Source organism: Hakea prostrata, chromosome 10 (genome assembly GCF_041222555.1).
Source record: "Hakea prostrata isolate BN-2017 chromosome 10, UWA_Hpros_2, whole genome shotgun sequence".
In the NCBI taxonomy this organism is placed as follows: domain Eukaryota; kingdom Viridiplantae; phylum Streptophyta; class Magnoliopsida; order Proteales; family Proteaceae; genus Hakea; species Hakea prostrata.
In genome coordinates this window covers 50,332,101-50,348,776 of record NC_142609.1, presented here as the reverse complement: position 1 = coordinate 50,348,776, position 16,676 = coordinate 50,332,101, and the positions used below count along the sequence as shown (strand labels likewise).

The following is a 16,676-nucleotide window of genomic DNA, read 5'->3' as shown; positions in this document are numbered from 1 at the left end:
ATTTTGGATTCGTTGCCTAAGTCATCTGACAGAGTTTGGTATAATTACCAAAAAAAAAAAAACAGAGTTTGGTATATGATTGTATAATGTAGAGATGGTTCGACATATCGAGTTTAGGTCATTCATCAAATTATGGTCCGTAGATCTTACAATCCTTGTGCATAAATAGTGATCTACATCCTCTATGATAGTACGTTTTGAATCTGTAGATTTATGGGTATGAGGTGAAATCCAGAGACTTCAATTCTACTATAAAAGCGTTAAACATTTGAACAGTGACTTATAAATGGTTTTTCAAGATCAATTTATACATTTGAAATCTCCATAAATTTTTAAAAATTTCAGACTCATAGTAACCAAAAAGACCCTAAAATTAACCCTCATGAAAGGAGGAGAGATAAAATTAATGAAGAGAAATTTTAAGGATTCATTAGATTCAATTTTTAGTTGGTTTTTAAAAATTGTAACAATTTTAAATGTCACTATCACAAATCCGGATTCACATCCTCTGTAATTCATTTCCCTACAATTCCTTGCAATTCTCTCATAGGATTGTGCCATGTGGCATTTAAGTAATCTAAAAGTTACCCAACAAACTAAAGTTTAAATAAAATTCAGATTTATAGGTGGATTTAAATAAAATTCAAATTTAGTTTAAATTGGATAATCATTGGATTACTTAAATGCCACATGGCACAATCCTATGAAGGAATTACAGAGGATGTGAATCCATCACAATCCTCACTCCCTTTCCTGTAATTCACACAACCTCTACAATTCTGGGTTCACATCCTCTACAATTCCCACTCCCCCCCATTTCTATCCGGTTGCCCTCCTATTTTTAGGGTCAAGAATAGAACCCAATTAAGAATTGAATCTAATAAATCCCTAATTTATTCCCTAATTTTATCTCTTTTCTTTTCTTGGGGTTTAATTTTAAGGATCTATTAGATTCATTCTTAATTGGGTTCTACTTCTGACCATTGGATAATTAACTGCCACGTGTCGCAATCCTAGATAGGAATTACAGGGAATTGCAGGGGGTGTGAATTGTAGAGGATGTGAACCCTACAATTCTCACTCCCTTTCTTGTAATTCACATATAGAATTGTGAGACAATTGTCCAACGGCTACAATTTAAATCCAACTAAGAATTACCAAAAATAAAAAATAAAAATTAAACGAGGTTGCTTATGTGTTAATTATGCATGGTTGGACAATTTTGGGAATACACTAGTCCCCAAGACTCCCAACATTGTCCAGTGTCTCCGGTCGCTGCGTTTAAAGTGCTAAGCTTGATGTACACATTCACAGGGTTGCAGAAACCAATGTTGAGTGGATCTCCCAACTCTTCCCGTAAACCAAAGATGATGTTAACATTTTGGTAAGGACAGGGAATGAGGGAAAAGCAACAATAAAGATTTGTTGTTAACATTTTGGTATGGACAGGGAAAAGCAACAATAAAGGTTTTTAGTGTTTTTGGAATCATCTCTTAGCTAAAGTATCCTTTTCTGCTGTGTATATGACATATTTTATTGTTTTCATTTCAGTTGGTAACTCAGACAATCTGGATGTCTATATGTATCTGCAGCCACAACTGCTAGCTGCTCGATCCCGATACACCGAATCGTAAAACCGTTTTTCCTTTCCTCTAAAAATCTCTTTGCCCTTTTGTTTTGAGTGTGCCTAGCTGAGCTGAGCTCTATGTGGGAACGGAACGGAACGGAACGGAAGGAAGGACTAAGGAGATTAGAAGACACTACATGCATTTCCGCCTGAATGTTTGTTTCCATTGACGTATGCCGTATGCGTCCCTTGTTCCTTATTCCTTTTCTCCGGTCTTTCCATCCATCTGTATCTCAGGTTTTGTTCCTAAACCATCAATGCACTCTGTTTTCAATGCTTCAATACCATGATGATCTTGGTTAGGAGAGGCTGAGAGCTTTGCTTTTTACACATGAGATTCGACATGACATTGGGGACTGGATTCTCTGCATCGATCGTGTTTTCTCGTGTGAAAATCTGTTGGTGGGTCAGGATGCCTACATATTACATTAGGGTACCTCGTGGTTGTAAACTTATAATGATCGAGTTTTTATAATTTTATACGGATTGGGAGTATTGGATCGTGTCTTCTCTCTCTGCTGCTTTAAGAGCTATTACTAACTTAACTTAAATCTACCAGGTGTCCCAGGCAGTTGACCAAGACACTCATGCTATGCTGCTTACTGTGCTGGGTTGTCCTTTGAAACACTCAGTGCCACATTTGTGCATTCCTCGGCCCTCGCAAGTTAATTTCAGCTGTTTCAAGTCTTCAGACCAATAGAAATATATGGACGGAGAAAAATAACTACTGATAAGAAGAACGACCGTCAGTCAACCGTCAAGAATATTAATCAGTTGGACCCAAATCTTCCACATGACCGAACCTTGATGACATCTTCATTTGCAGAATTAGGCTTCGAATTCGATGGAGTCCCATTAAAAAAAGGAAACTCCCACGTCTTCAGAATGTTCGCTATAAAAAGGTAGGGCCTGTGTGGTTGGTTATCTGTAATTCATTCATACGGTTGTAAAGTATTCTTGGATTCAAGAAATTTAGGGATTTAAAATTTCTTTTGTTTTTTGTTTTTTTTTTGTATAGATTCTACTTAAAAGTATAAAATGGATGAAATTTGCAAATTCACATGGACAATCCGACAAAACTCTACTAACTTTGATCGAACTTTGATCGAACTTTGATAGATTTGAGGCTCGCCAAACAGTTAGAAGTTTTTGAACTTTGAATTTATAGATTTGAAATCAATATATTTGAAATTTCATTTCATTCCAAATCTTTGGATATCTGTAGCCATACAGGCCTTCAGAGAAACCTCTTTTGAGCTTGGATTGTAGGATTAGTAGCAGCTTCTCATCTCTCGTCTCCCACTACACTAGATGGAATGAATCTGGTGAGTGCCACATCAAATGGAGTCAACAAGTTAGGCATTCAGATGACTGACCAGGGAAGCTCAAAGGTTCTAAAACTCAGTGTTCAGGAACTAGAGAAAAAGAAATCTGGTGCTTGCCAGCCACTTGAGAATTTATCGGGTGATCATAGGGAGCAATTACTGAGCCTTCCAGTGTACTCTGCAGCTATGCCGTTCAACTCATGGGATCCATGCCCTTCAGGTCCTGTCAAGTCCTGATCTGGAGTTGAATTCCCAGTGATGCTGTGTCAGCAGTATTTCGTGGATTTACAATCCCCTGTTCCTTACTTGCGGCCACAGCAAATAGTCGCTCTCCTCTCAGTTGGCGGCGAGTGAAAGAAGAGCAATATCATATGATAGCATCAACAATATCTCTTTATGCAACAGCTTCGCAATCACGGATCAGAGGCTGACATTTCAAATTTTCAATGCAGGCAAATGTAAATACAGTATTTGGTCCAATAACTGGGAACGAGAGACAACCTTATTTTGAGAAACCTGTCTCCTAGTCCTATCCACTTGAACGATCTAATCAAGATGCCTTTTGGAACAATGCTGCAACTCAAGAGGAGATTTAATTCATCAGATCCATCTCTTATTAGCAATGGAATGGTTTATGCTGTCAGTGCACTCAGGGGTTTTGTGGGAAGGGTGATAGGTGTCCATTTGCTCATGGCCAAAAACAGTCACCCGCAAGCAGTTTGGGACGTTATTCTCCTGCTCTTGCGGACAAAGATATTGAAGCAGTCTCAGTCATGGACAAAGCGGTGAAACATAGTTTTCCTGAGAAGATTCTAACAAGATCGCATGGCTTAAATTCAATAAGAGAAATCAAGCCAGGGTCTGATGGAAGACATAAATCTCTGAACTATAGCGCCTCTGGGAGGAACACCTCAAATGGTCGTTTCCAGCATCACCACCACCCATCCATTCTAAGTATGGGATCCTTCCTGCTTGATGGCCAAAACGCACGAGGTTCATGCTCTGAACCCACAGATATCAGTAATAATAATCTGAGATTACCTTCCTACTGATGATGCTACCGGTAGAGTTTTCCTTACGGCTAAGGATCAGCATGGTTGCTGTCTCTTGCAAAGGAAATTTGCTGACGGCACTGGAGAAGATGTTTGAGATGATTGGCCACATTGTTGAACTAATGCCAGGTCCTTTCGGAAATACCTAGTCCAGAAGCTGCTTGAAGTGTGGGATGAAGATAAGAGAACACAGATCATTCACACAATTACGAAAACACCAGGTGACCTTGTTAGAATTCATGTGACACGCTCGGGTATGCATTTTTCTTCATCTTCTTGTGCTTTCTGTTCTTGGTATCCAGAATTTTAATTCTTACTATATATAGTTTGTATTAAGTTTCACTTCTTATTCCGAGTTATGCCCTGTGACACAGATCTCAGGCTGTACAGAAGGTTATGGAGACCCTCAAGATTCCTGAGCAGTATTCAATGGTTGTTTCCTCTATGAAGTCTGGTATCATGCCTTTGATAAAACATATGAATGGTAATCATGTTGCACAGCGTTGCTTGCGGTGCTTCATGCCTGAATATAGTGAGGCAAGAACAACTTCTTCCACCCCCCCACCCCCTGGTCCAGTCTTTCATTTATATTTTACCAATCTAATAAAGAGTTATTTGCATGAATGCATTTGTGGTGGTTTTTGCTCAGGTTTGTGGTTGGAATTGTATTTATAAAGGTGATTTAAGTGTGATTTATATATGATTGAGAAACTGCTCGTATTAGGTATAACTTGCTTAATGTTATTTTCTGCTCCATCATGTCTTGTTAAGACAGCATATACTTTGTTAAAAGATATCAATATCTTTTAGAAACTTTTTCCATCTTCATTCTTTGGTTTAGGCGTGAAAATTTATTAAAAAGAGAGATCCCTGTATTGAATCCTTGAAGAGCGAGGTTGTACAACATTATAACTCAAACTATAACCTACAGAGGAATTCAGTTTCAAGTCTCTTCTATTTTTCATTAGAATTCTTTACAGGTCAGTACTGAAGAACATCTTTTCCTAAGCCTTAAAGAGCCACTGTATACATAGGGTCAGCATGATTGCAGAGGCCATTAGATTCCTTGGGATCAAAGTCCTCTCCCCTTCAAAAACCTTTGCTTCCACACCTCACCTTTGAACACAAAACTAACTCAAAAAATGTGATGCTATTAACCATGCAACTTGCCACCCCCCATGCATCAAAAGCAAATGACAGTGCATTAGCAGGAGGTAAAGATTCAGCGGTATTCAGACATGATAGCCAAATATTTAGTTGGCAAATTGATGTAGAACCGGGACACATTGGAACCAGCCAAGGAATGAACCATCTAGGCCCAATTTGAACCAGCATTGGAGGCCAACTCAAACCGTCCAGCTGCTCCAACTATAAGGTCCCCTTACTTCGTACTTTTGACCATTTGTCCTGGACAGCTACAATAGGACTTAATTGGAATATTTCATTAAGGTTTGTGGGGCCCAAGATCTTTTTACATAAAGATTTTTTTTTCTTACGAGATCTAGGAGAAGTGGTGAAAAAGGATATGTATTGAAGGAACTAGAAGAGCTAGGGGTAGACCTAAGATAATCTTAGGAGAAGTGGTGAAAAAGGATATGTATAGCTTAGGCCTTGTATCTAGCATGGCCTCGAACAGAATTGATTGGAGGGCAAGAATCCATGTAGCTGACCCCTTTTAGTAGGGACAAGGCTTATTGTTGTTGTTGTATTTAGGATCTTAGTTTAGTTTCTATTTCAGTTATTTGTGCATGTGGCTGAATTATAAAGTCTAGTAGTTTCTAAACTTAATTAGTTTCTGTTTTCCATTAGATTCTATCGTCACTAGTTAGTAGGTTATTAGTTTCTAGTTTCAGTCTACTAAGTTTTTATTTATTGTAAAGCTTTAGCCAAGCTATAAATAGGCCCTTACATTGCAATACCAAAGGAGATTTCTGGAGATATTTTTTTGTGGCCTTCTAGCCTCAGTTATGGAGCAATATCCATGTTCAACAGCTGAGATAGCTGTGGGTCAGAGATCTAGGGCTGAGAAATCCCATCCCCCTAAGGCCCTAACCCCCTTCTTCTTTTATCTTTATCCTTTTATACTCTTCTTTTTTATTATGTTAAAAAAAAGTTTGAATTACTAAATTTTGTCTTCATTATTGTATTAGTCATGGTTGCAGTTGATCTCCTATTGGTTTATTCAGTTTGAGGTTGACTCTTGCATTACAAATCTCTGAAGATTACTTGATAGGACACCAATATTGAGGGGCACAAACCGTAGTGGTAGAATGTAAGGGGTTATAGGAGATCAAGTCCAGTAATTGAAAGTAGTTTGTTAGGATTGTTTGGGGGCTATATAAAGGGGGAAGAGTGTGATTATCAGTAGGAGGACTGAAATAGTGTTTGTGAAGGGCAAGCCTGCTTGCGGTTGCGGGGATGGGAAGACCCTTGGTTGAGATATGTCGAGTGGTATTTTAGATTTGGGAGAGTTCTGTAACAGAGTTCTATTGTTGAGTTTATAATATTGACGATTACATTTACTTTTCAGATCTTGTTTATGCCATTTGAATGCTCTATGTGTTGTTTGAGAGAATTAATTTAAGGCATGATTCAAGGGTCCTCACAACTGGTATCAAAGCACACCTACGACCCACGGGAGGAGATATGGAGGCGAGATTATCCATGTTTTTTTGGTGAAGGGAGTGCTTAGGATGTTAGCCTCCAAGTAACAACAATGTGCCTGTTCCTTGGGAATTCTACAAGGTGTTTAGGGAGAATAGAAGCTAGCATAAGACGGATGCCCTTATAGATGGCCTTCCAAATCGCATCAATAGAGCGATATTTGGAGTCTTATATGAAAGTTAAACTCTAACCAGCAATGCGAGATACAGGCAGTGAAGACGAGCATGCTGTTAGTGTCAACGATCATAGAGCCACCAAATCTAAAAATAATCCAGCCCACTTAAGGTCAAAAGGTTGAGGCCATATGCTGTGACATCAAATGGAGGACATGGGAGGGAGCCAGATGGGTCTGGTAAGGGTTAAGAGAAGAAGAGGTCGGGGATGGTTATAGGATTGAAATTGCAAAGCATGCAGAGGTTGAGCCTGAGATATGGCGATGGATGAGGAACTAGGTGGGGACACAATAGGTCAGAGCACTCCAGACAGTAAAGGATTTTCTGGGAATATAATTTTTGAACCAGATAAGTTTATCCAAAGTAAACTTAGGGGAGGGGCTCTAGTGAAATGCTAGGCAGGGGAGGTGGAGAAGATTCCATTCCAAGATGGAGAGGGTATCAGGATAGGAAGGTTATGAAGGGTGGGGAGGGAGGAGAAGTTGGAAAAAAGCCTAGGGAGGAATAATGCGGACCAAATTCTAGGGTTTAGCTTTTAGGGATGTTATCCTAGAATTGGGCTTACTCTAGGATCCTCTCTCAGGGAACCAGCAGTCTTCTAGTACTATAGCCTGTAGGTACCTTTAATTGAAGAATTCTTGACAGAACTAGGGTTTGCAAAGTTTAGGGTTAAGCCTACAAGGTTTCTGCTAGGCCTAGAATTGAAGGAAATTGGGTTTTAGGGGTTACTAATATGCTGTAACTGTAGTTCCAGACCTGGGAATGAACTTAGGCTTGGGTTTCAGAGGTTTTGGAGGTTAGGATGAAGGGTATTAGGGTTCAGCTACTGCTATTAGTTAGTTTCATGTCAATCCTAATTGGTTTAGGTTTTTATTTGAAGTATCCTACAGGAATTAGGACTGCTAAATAAATCAACTAGAGTTAGTGGGAGGTAGAATGGGAGTGGGAGATGGTAACCCTAAATGGGTTTGATGTTTCATTGAGGTTTAGGAGGGTTAGAGGCTTTGTAAAATTAGGGTTTGGAGGTTGAAGATGAATTGCAATATTTTTCAATGAAGAAGATGAAGTGCAGAATTTCTAGATCCTAATGAATGAAGGTCTTGTCATGAAACTAATGGTAGGATGGAAAGAGGTGTGTTATGTGATCCTCCTACTAGGAGGAAAAGGAAAGGTAGGGGAGTGGGAAAAACTAGGCTCAAAGGGACCCAAACATAGACACCATGAAATGGGAAAAATTACCAAATACTGGACGAATTTACTAGGGTTGCTGGTAAACCCCTGGGGCCCTCATTTGGTGGTCCTAGACTTGATTTACATCAATTGTCCCCTCTTTAAAGCATTCATCTCCTAATGAATGTGCCTATCATATGATTCTAGACCAACTCTTTGGAGATGTTTAGTGTGAACTTATCCTTATATCTTGTAGTGGGGGGGGGGGGGGAGTAGCATATTTGTTGTTGCTAGCACCATACTAGGCAAAACTCTATCAAAGTTGGGATAGTAGGAATAAAATCTTCAAGCCTGGGGACCTTCCTTTCAATGAACCAAGGGGGCATGATGAAGTCAACGCGTTTAATCTCAAAGTCATTATCTTTGCCCATATAGTCTTCTTCTTCCACCATTTTTGTATATACTATTGTCTTGTCTATGCCTTTGTGAACTCTTGTAGTGCCTTCTCCATATGTGAGTCCTTCTAGAGTAACTTGCACTTCAAAGGGTTAGGTGAGTGCTCTCAATTACTTCTTTTATTGTGATGGCCTTGCTTGCATGGTCTTACCTACTGTGGGTCCTCCAAGAAACCCTTTGATAGTAAGTTGAAGGTAAATCTTTGAGACAACGAGAAGAAATGAGATTCAGTACATTGTTATAGCGAGAGATGGGCCGGAAATGAGAGAGGGTGGAGGCTTTTGACAACCTTAGGAAAAAAGTAAAGGAAATTTTGGCTGATATGGTGGAGTTAGCTAGTGTTGAGGAAGAATCTTTAGAGGACATGAACGAGATCCTCCTGGATGAGGTTTCAATAGGATGAGAAAAAGCTCATGTTAAAGCCATTTGGCCCAGGAGCTTTGTTGGCTTAATGGGGAGCGGATGGCCAGAATCTCTTGGTGGTGGAGATGGCTAAGGGAACAAGGAGAGGGAGGAATGAATTTGTCTAGGAGGTTAAAGGAAGTCCATAGGTGGGAGAAGTGGAATCTGGAAGGGAATGGAGGTAGGAGAGGGCTTCATCTTTTATACCGGTGGAGGAGTGGGGGCCATCGGGGCCGCCGGGGGGGGGATTGAGTTTTTGATTTCTTTGGGGTGTGGTGGAGACCCTTTTGGTTGCCGTTGCCTTTCCTTGGCTTTTGGTGGGTGTTCTCTTGGGGCGGGGGGTGGTGGCGCTTCTCCTCCGCGGGATGTGGGGGTTGGGGCTGTTTGGATTAGGGAGGCTCAAATCAAAAGGATTCAATGTTATAGAAGCGGAGGTGTTCCAGCCTTAAGGGAAGGCTTGATGTTACATAGTTTACTTGTGAAAGCCACGAGGGGGGATGGGAGAAATAGTGCACCAGCTTGATCCAAGTAGCATGGACCTCGGGATGGAAGAGAGGTTGGGAGGTCCACATATTAAAGAACTTGAAAGGTTTAGGATTAAAGGAGGAGTAGGGTTGAATAGTGAGATGGCTTGGACAATGGTTGGATATCTCATGGGGAGGAACGAGGCCTGAGAAGATGGGAAGGAAGAGAACTAGGCGTCATTGGTCATCAACTGGTTGAGGTTGGACATAGCACAATTAGGGCCCACTTGGCTATTGTGCCAAGTAAGAGGAGATCCACCACCAAAGATCGTTGACCCCAATGGAGTCCAAGAGGTCGTTGAAGGAGTTTAGAGCTTGGAGATTGATGGAATTGTAGACTTGTTTTTAGTGGGAAAAATGGAGGAAAAATGGAGCATGTCGAACTCACCAACAAGGCCCCAAGGGAGAGGGCCAATGGAGGAGGAGATGGAGCCGAGGGACACCTAGAGGGGCATGCGATCAAGGGCCCTACTAAAGGCACAAACAAAGGTAAGGAAGAAGGGGGAATTTTAATTGGAAAAGGTAATTTTGATGTGCAAGAGTTGAGGGGAGGGTTAAAAATTGTTGGATTCTATTAGGAGTCTAATAAGAGTTTGTATAGGAGTTAAGTTAGAGTTTGTATTCATATAGAATTCTATTCCTTGTAATATTCTACTTTCCACTTAATTATAAATAAGGGCTTGAGATCTGGATCATGCCATTCTACTCATCGTTTCTTTCCTGGCTCGAAACTCTGAAGTACATCCTGGATCTGGTTTTCTTGGGGGGTGTCTTTGTCCCTTTCGGTGCGTCCCCTATGCGCGTGGCTGCGGGCTTCTCTGGTGTGATTCGGCTCCCGCTCCACCTTTGGGGATCAGGGGCTCCTTGGATCTTTTGGACATTTAAACCGTTCCTCGGGCATCCTTTCTGGTGCGTGGTGCTCCTCCGTTGGTCGGTCTTCTTCATCTTCGGGCTATCTCAGAGTGCCGATTCTTCCTTTCGGCCACCCCTTTTGGGCGCCGTTCCGCACTAGTCGTGTTTTGCTGGAGTCGGAGTTCTTTGAAATTCACCATCTTCTCGTGCCTTGTCTGCGGGATCTTCCGGTGGCTTGGCGGTTTTATCTATTTGTCCACATCGGCTTCATTTTTTGTTTTAAGATAAATCCATGTACGGTGACATCATGTACGTACCTGGCGTGTAGCCCTCGGGGCCCCCCTCGGTTGTTAACATGGTATTTTTTCTATTTGGGGGTATGTGGCAGTCGCTTTGCGGGCTTCCTCATCCTCTTCGGCTTCGGTATTTTCTTGGTTCCGGGGGGGTGCCTAGCCTCGGTGCCAGTGGGTCGTTTCCGATGGCTGATTGGATGTGTCGCGGGTAGATCCTTCTTGGCTCGGCTGTCCATTGTCTGTTTACCCGTCCATCTCCTTCCCCGTTACCGGATCCTGGCCTGTGGGTGTCCTTTACATTTGTCTGTGTAGGCTGCGATGAGGCGTTGTGAGGGGCTGTCTTTGCGCGGGGATGGGTGTTGATGGTCCCTTTTCCGTGGAGTAGGAGCCATCGGCATTCGAACTTTATCCTTTCCGGGTTGGGAATATTGTAGGAGGATAACCGTCTATGATCTGTGGCTCCGGTATCGTAATCCAGGGTGCTGGCTTGGAGCTTGTGTTTTACCAGGTGGAGTTGGTTTAATTAGTAGAGGCGGTGGTAGGGCTGTCCGGCGTGGTTGCGATCGTCGCGGTTCTCCTCTGTGAGAGCCAACATCTCGAGGGGTCTGTGGACTGTCTCGAGATATGGCTTTCGTTTTCCTTTTTTGTGCTCTTTTTTCTCAATCGCGGGCTTTCCATGGTTTCCAACAATTTTCCTTAGTATGATAGGGTTTGTGCGGTGCTCACCTTGACAATCTCCTTGCCGGATCGTTTGTGCGGCCTGCTGTTTCTCCATAGAGTATGGCTGGCTTCGCGACTTTCCTCACCCGAACAAGAGCATAGTTGTTCGTGTAGGGGGACGGCTTAGACTTGTACTGATCGTCGTCTCCCGTTCACCGGTCTATCTCGAATCTTATCTGTGCTTCTTATAGTCGCCACATCCTCTGGTTGTGGGGTGTAATCCCCTTGATCCAACTCTTGCCAAGAGATCGCACTCGGCATATGTGGGCCCGTCGGTTCCTTTTGGGTAGTCTCGTGGCTTCTTTCGTGCTCGTCTCGTGCATCTTCCCCAGCTGTCCATATGTTTCGGTAGTAGCCTTCCGTTTGGGCGCGGTGTCGAGTAATGATATCCCGGGCTTTTGGAATCTGGAATTCAGAGAATGACATAATAAGAGAGTCTTCGAGATCCATTTTTCCGGGAGCCTGTGGTGGGTTTGGTGTGGTGCCGTTGTATCCAACGTCCTCTTCCGGCATAGTTGTAGCGGATCGTGACCAAATCTATTTGTCCCATCAATCTTCCGAAGAGGATGAAAATTTGGGTAATGTTCGGTCCGGTGGGGCGGTGTACCATCGATGTTGCCATGTTGAATTGTCTGGTTCTTGGTCACCTTGTGCTACGTCGCCATGCAATGCCAACATGATATGATCAAATCTCCTTTTCCCTCTTCTTCTTTTTTTTTTTTTGACCAAGAAAATTCTGGTCTGGTCTAATAGAACCAAGACAAAACGATATGGTTCGGTCTGTCTATTTTGGACAATGAACCAAGAATTGACCAACATGAACTAAAGAACCAAATCGGAAGTTCTATTCCTTGTAATATTCTACTTTCCACTTAATTATAAATAAAGGGCTTGAGTCATGGTCTAGCCATTCTACTCTCGTTTCTTTCCTGGAGGGTTGAGAGCTTTACAGCCCCAGAGAAACCAAATGTGACCATTACTTCAATGGTCGTAATTGGTGAAGAGGGACCAAGCAGGACTATTGATCGTGTCTCTAACCAATCAAAAATAAAATCCTATACTAATCTAGCAAGCAGAAAGTACGGGGTCGAACTATGGGGAGCTAAAAGGCTAAGTTACTAAGATTGAATTCAACAAAACTGAATTTAAACTAAATCTATTACTTAATTCAAAAACTTAAACTATGAATATGTGAATATCTTTGGGATTTCGAATCCCCAATGCTTTTCCCTAACCGATATAACTCTACACTTCAAAGCAAATTAAGGATGGTCTTCCTAGGTATGCCCTATCTTCGCAAGACTATCGTCCATTCTTAGAAGCTTGGCACGCTTAGTTTGCTGAGTTATAAAACATCTTTGGCCAGACTCAAACACAATCAACTAGAAGAGATAGAACAATCAAATTAATGAAATAAGCATGGTTCATCTACATTCCAAAGAAAAGGAACTAGCTACTCATTATCACAAAGTTCATAAGAAAAATAAAGATGAAACATAGGGAGAGAGAGATGTGGTCTTCTTCTTCAGCAATGAGAGAGATGAGAGCCGCGTTCGCCGTCCTGTTCTCTTCTCTGTGGCTGGCTTCTCTTTTATGTCTCCCGCACACAATGAATCCCCTCTCTTTACCCGTCGATTTGACCTTTATTCTTTCGGATTTTGGAAAAACTCAAAACTGGAAAGTTGTAGATATTTTCAATATCATTCCATAGCATCTTGAATCACCGAAATTCAAGCTCATACGAGAGAGATATGCCCAAAATACTGAAGGTAGTCTATTTACCCGATTTTCAGATTTATTACCAATTTTGTTCCTTAGACCTCCACCTGTTTCCAATTTGACTAAGATCTCACTTTTCATGATTTATTGGGCAGCAAGATTGAATGGCATGATTTAAAATCCACCAATATCTAATATATTTGCCAACTTTACTCCATATTATCTCTAATATCCAAAATCACCTTATTCCTGAAAAATACACAAAAATACTCAATTGGCTCTCTTCAATTAAATAAGTATGGGGAATTAAATCAAAAAATAATGGTAAATGCATGCTTATCAAATACCCCCACACTTAAGTGTTTCCTAGTCCTCGAGCAAAACGAAACAATAAATGCAATACGTGAAATAAATAAAGAAAAACCTAACTCACTTTCGTAGGAATCACGGTTGCACTTAGCATGTGCAACAAGCCTTTGAACCCCTAGGTTACCCTAGTGGACAAGTTGTGTCTCGTGAGTGTTTGCAGAGAATATACACACAAAATTCTTAAGTGCTCTTCTAATTATTCTGGCAATAGTAAGAGTAAAAAGATAGATTTCCAAGACAAAGACACTCCACTAAAGATTGAAGGGAATATAGGCACCCCCACACTTAAGCTCTTTACACCCTCTCTTGAGTCTAGCTCTAGGCAAACAATTCAATCGAGAAGTCTCTTCTTATCTTCAGTCTACTAGTTCACCCTCAGATAAGACTAAACTAGGTACCAAATAATACCAAGAACTCAAGATCTAAGCAATATTGACCTTCTTAGACATTTCACCTTTATAAGCACATTAATTCACTTCTTTCTTTAATGGTCACAATTCTAGTCCGTGCAATGTCTTGCCTCTTAAGCTTTCTAGATGGCCTATGTAACGAGTGTTGGGTCAGCCGCTCTCAAGCCAGATGGCCTTAAGGGACTAGGTGTAGAATACCCCTCGAACTTACTTACTCAAGCCAACTAGGCTACAGGCCAAGACTGGACCAAAGACACCCCAACTGTTTGATGCGAAGCACGATGTTGGTGACACTGAGACCCGGTTACTAAAAAGGAGGTCTAACCTTTAAACTTCAGCATTTTTTTTATTTTTTTTTCTCTTCTCATTATACTTCAATTCGCTTCATATTTAAATAGTCTAAAATTGGTCTCAACTTGTCACCATAAGCACAAGGCAATACAAGACAACTAGATGGTCAAACCTTTTGGACTACCTGGAGTTCCTATTTTCCGATTCAACCTCAGTCTCAAAATGTAAAACCCATTACTATTCTCTTAAGAGGGTGTTCATTACATCAGATAGGATTTCTAAAACACTTAAACTCTCATTTTGTATCTAAGCAAGGAATTAAAACATTTATCTTACCAAAGCCAGAAAAAATTGGACACTTTTTATCTTTGTGACAATGCTCTACCAACTATCAACAAGTCTTACTCGAGTTGACACCCCCCCACACTTAAATTATGCAATGACCTCAGTGCATGCAAGATATATAAAAAAAACATGATTGAATCAAATAGAGGAAAGAGTGTACCCGATGTTTGAAATCATGATAGAGCACGCAACAGTAAAACCTAACAACAAACAAAGAAAAGAGAAGAAAAAGAACAAGAAATAACATCTAAATAAATGGGTTGCCTCCCATAAGGCGCTAAGTTTAGAGTCTTTAGCCAGACTTAGCGAGATGCAACCAATGGAGGTGGAGGCTCAAATCTAAATGTGAATGGTGACTGCTCCAAAGAAGTGGAAGAGTCCAACAATGTGTTGACTTCCTCAATATTTAGGTTAGATTCCCCAAATGGCAAGTAATACTGCAGGGGATCATCAATAAACATGTTTGGAGTATAATCAGCCACTACCTCATCAATAAAGTTAATCGCAAAGCACTCTTCATCCCTATTTGAGCTTAAGGATGCATTGAAGATGTTGACTCTAAGTTTCTTATTGCCAAATGATATGTCCATGACACCCGATTTACAATTGATGCAAGCATTCGCAGTGGCTAAAAAGGACCGTCCAAGAATGACTAGTGGTAACTTATTGGTAGTTGTATTGTCCATATCTAGGATAAAAAAATCAACAGGAAAATATAGATCCTCAACCTTTACCAAAACGTTTTCAAGTAGCCCACGAGGTCGTTTGATTGAGCGGTCTGCCAATTGTAGACTCACATTAGTGGATTTCAAATCTCCTAGACCAAACCTATCATAAATTGAACCGGGTAAAATATTCACACTGGCTCCCAAATCAAACAATGCTTTACTTGTGGATAAATCTCCAATGACACATAAAATTAAAGGTGTATCAGGATCTTTAAGTTTAGGGGGTAGTTGGTTGGAAATTACCGAGCTGACTTGTTCAATTAGGTGCACAGTTTTAGGTGTTTGAGTTTTCAACTTACGCTTTTGGGTGCACAAATCTTTTAGAAACTTAGCATAAGCTGGGACTTGCTTGATTGCATCTAATAGTGGGAGATTGATACGAACTTGTTGGAATAAATCAATCATCTCTTGCATCTTAGCATTCTTTCTAGAATCTGGAATTGAGGACTCAAGAGCTTCGGGGAAGGGGGCTTTGGGAGTGTAAGATTTAGGAGTAGGACCCTCTACAATCGGAATGTGCAACCCCTTACGAGGAAATTGATGGGAAATACTCACATGTGGTGTTTCTTTACTAGGCTTGTGTGCATCATCGCCAGTCTTATGGGTCAAATCAACCTCCTCTCGACTCTCAAGATCAATGGGCAATGGCTTGGGAGTAGGCAAAGGTGCATAATATTCCTTCCCACTATGTGTCACAATAGAGACTGCTTGGACTTGTTCTTTCCTAGACCCAATTTGATGATTAGGGTTACCTATTTGGTTGACTAGGTAACTGACCAACCTCCCTCCTACTGATAGCATCAGCTAGTTGACCAAGTTGGGTTTCCAATTTGTTAATGAACTGAGAATGAGAATGCAACACTTGAGTGTTTTGCTCTAATCCACTAAGTGCTTTTAGTACCTTATCCTCAAATGATGAATTATGTGAGGGTTGTGGAGATGATGGTTACTCATTTCTATAGGCATTTTGGTGCATATTAAATGGAGGTGGCCTATAAGGTATTTGATTAGAGGGATTGGGCATTGAGTTTCGCCATGAAAAATTGGGGTGGTTTCGCCATCCTAGGTTGTAGGTATTGGAATATGGATCATTGCCCAATTTAGAGACTCCTTGGGCCAAATGTGCATGCTCCTTAACAAACTCAGGGTATTGTGTAGCCAAACAGCAATCAGTGGCATGATGGGATAGGCTAGAACATAAAACACATGCTTCAATTTGACTAGGTGGAGAGAAACTTGTAGGAAGTGGAGATGCGGTTTGTTGTCCTAATGACAAGAGATGGTCCAATTTCTTTGATAGCAAGTCAACCTTAGTGCTTATCTCAATGGTAGGATTGATCTCATAGAGACCGCTCCTCTTTGGTTGCCCAATGGATGGAATCTCAGTCCTAGTTGCTGAAGCATGGTGTTGGGAGTTTTCACTAAGGGTCTCAAAAAGTTCCCATGCTTCATTCTCTTTCTTGTGCATGAAAGTCCCACCACAAGAAGAATCAACCATTTGCCTATGTCGGTCTCTAAGGCCATCATAAAAGCATTGAACCAATTGCCATTTAGGA

At 41.2% G+C, this 16,676-nt stretch overlaps 1 long non-coding RNA gene across 1 annotated transcript; it reads left to right on the top strand.

The window, feature by feature from the left end:
• The first annotated feature begins 2,182 nt into the window (after window positions 1–2,182).
• LOC149003803 (uncharacterized) lies at window positions 2,183–8,265 on the top strand. Its single transcript, XR_016170364.1, has 3 exons — window positions 2,183–2,529; window positions 2,853–4,258; window positions 4,379–8,265. It is a non-coding gene; the product is annotated as an uncharacterized LOC149003803 (long non-coding RNA).
• Window positions 8,266–16,676: the final 8,411 nt, after the last annotated feature.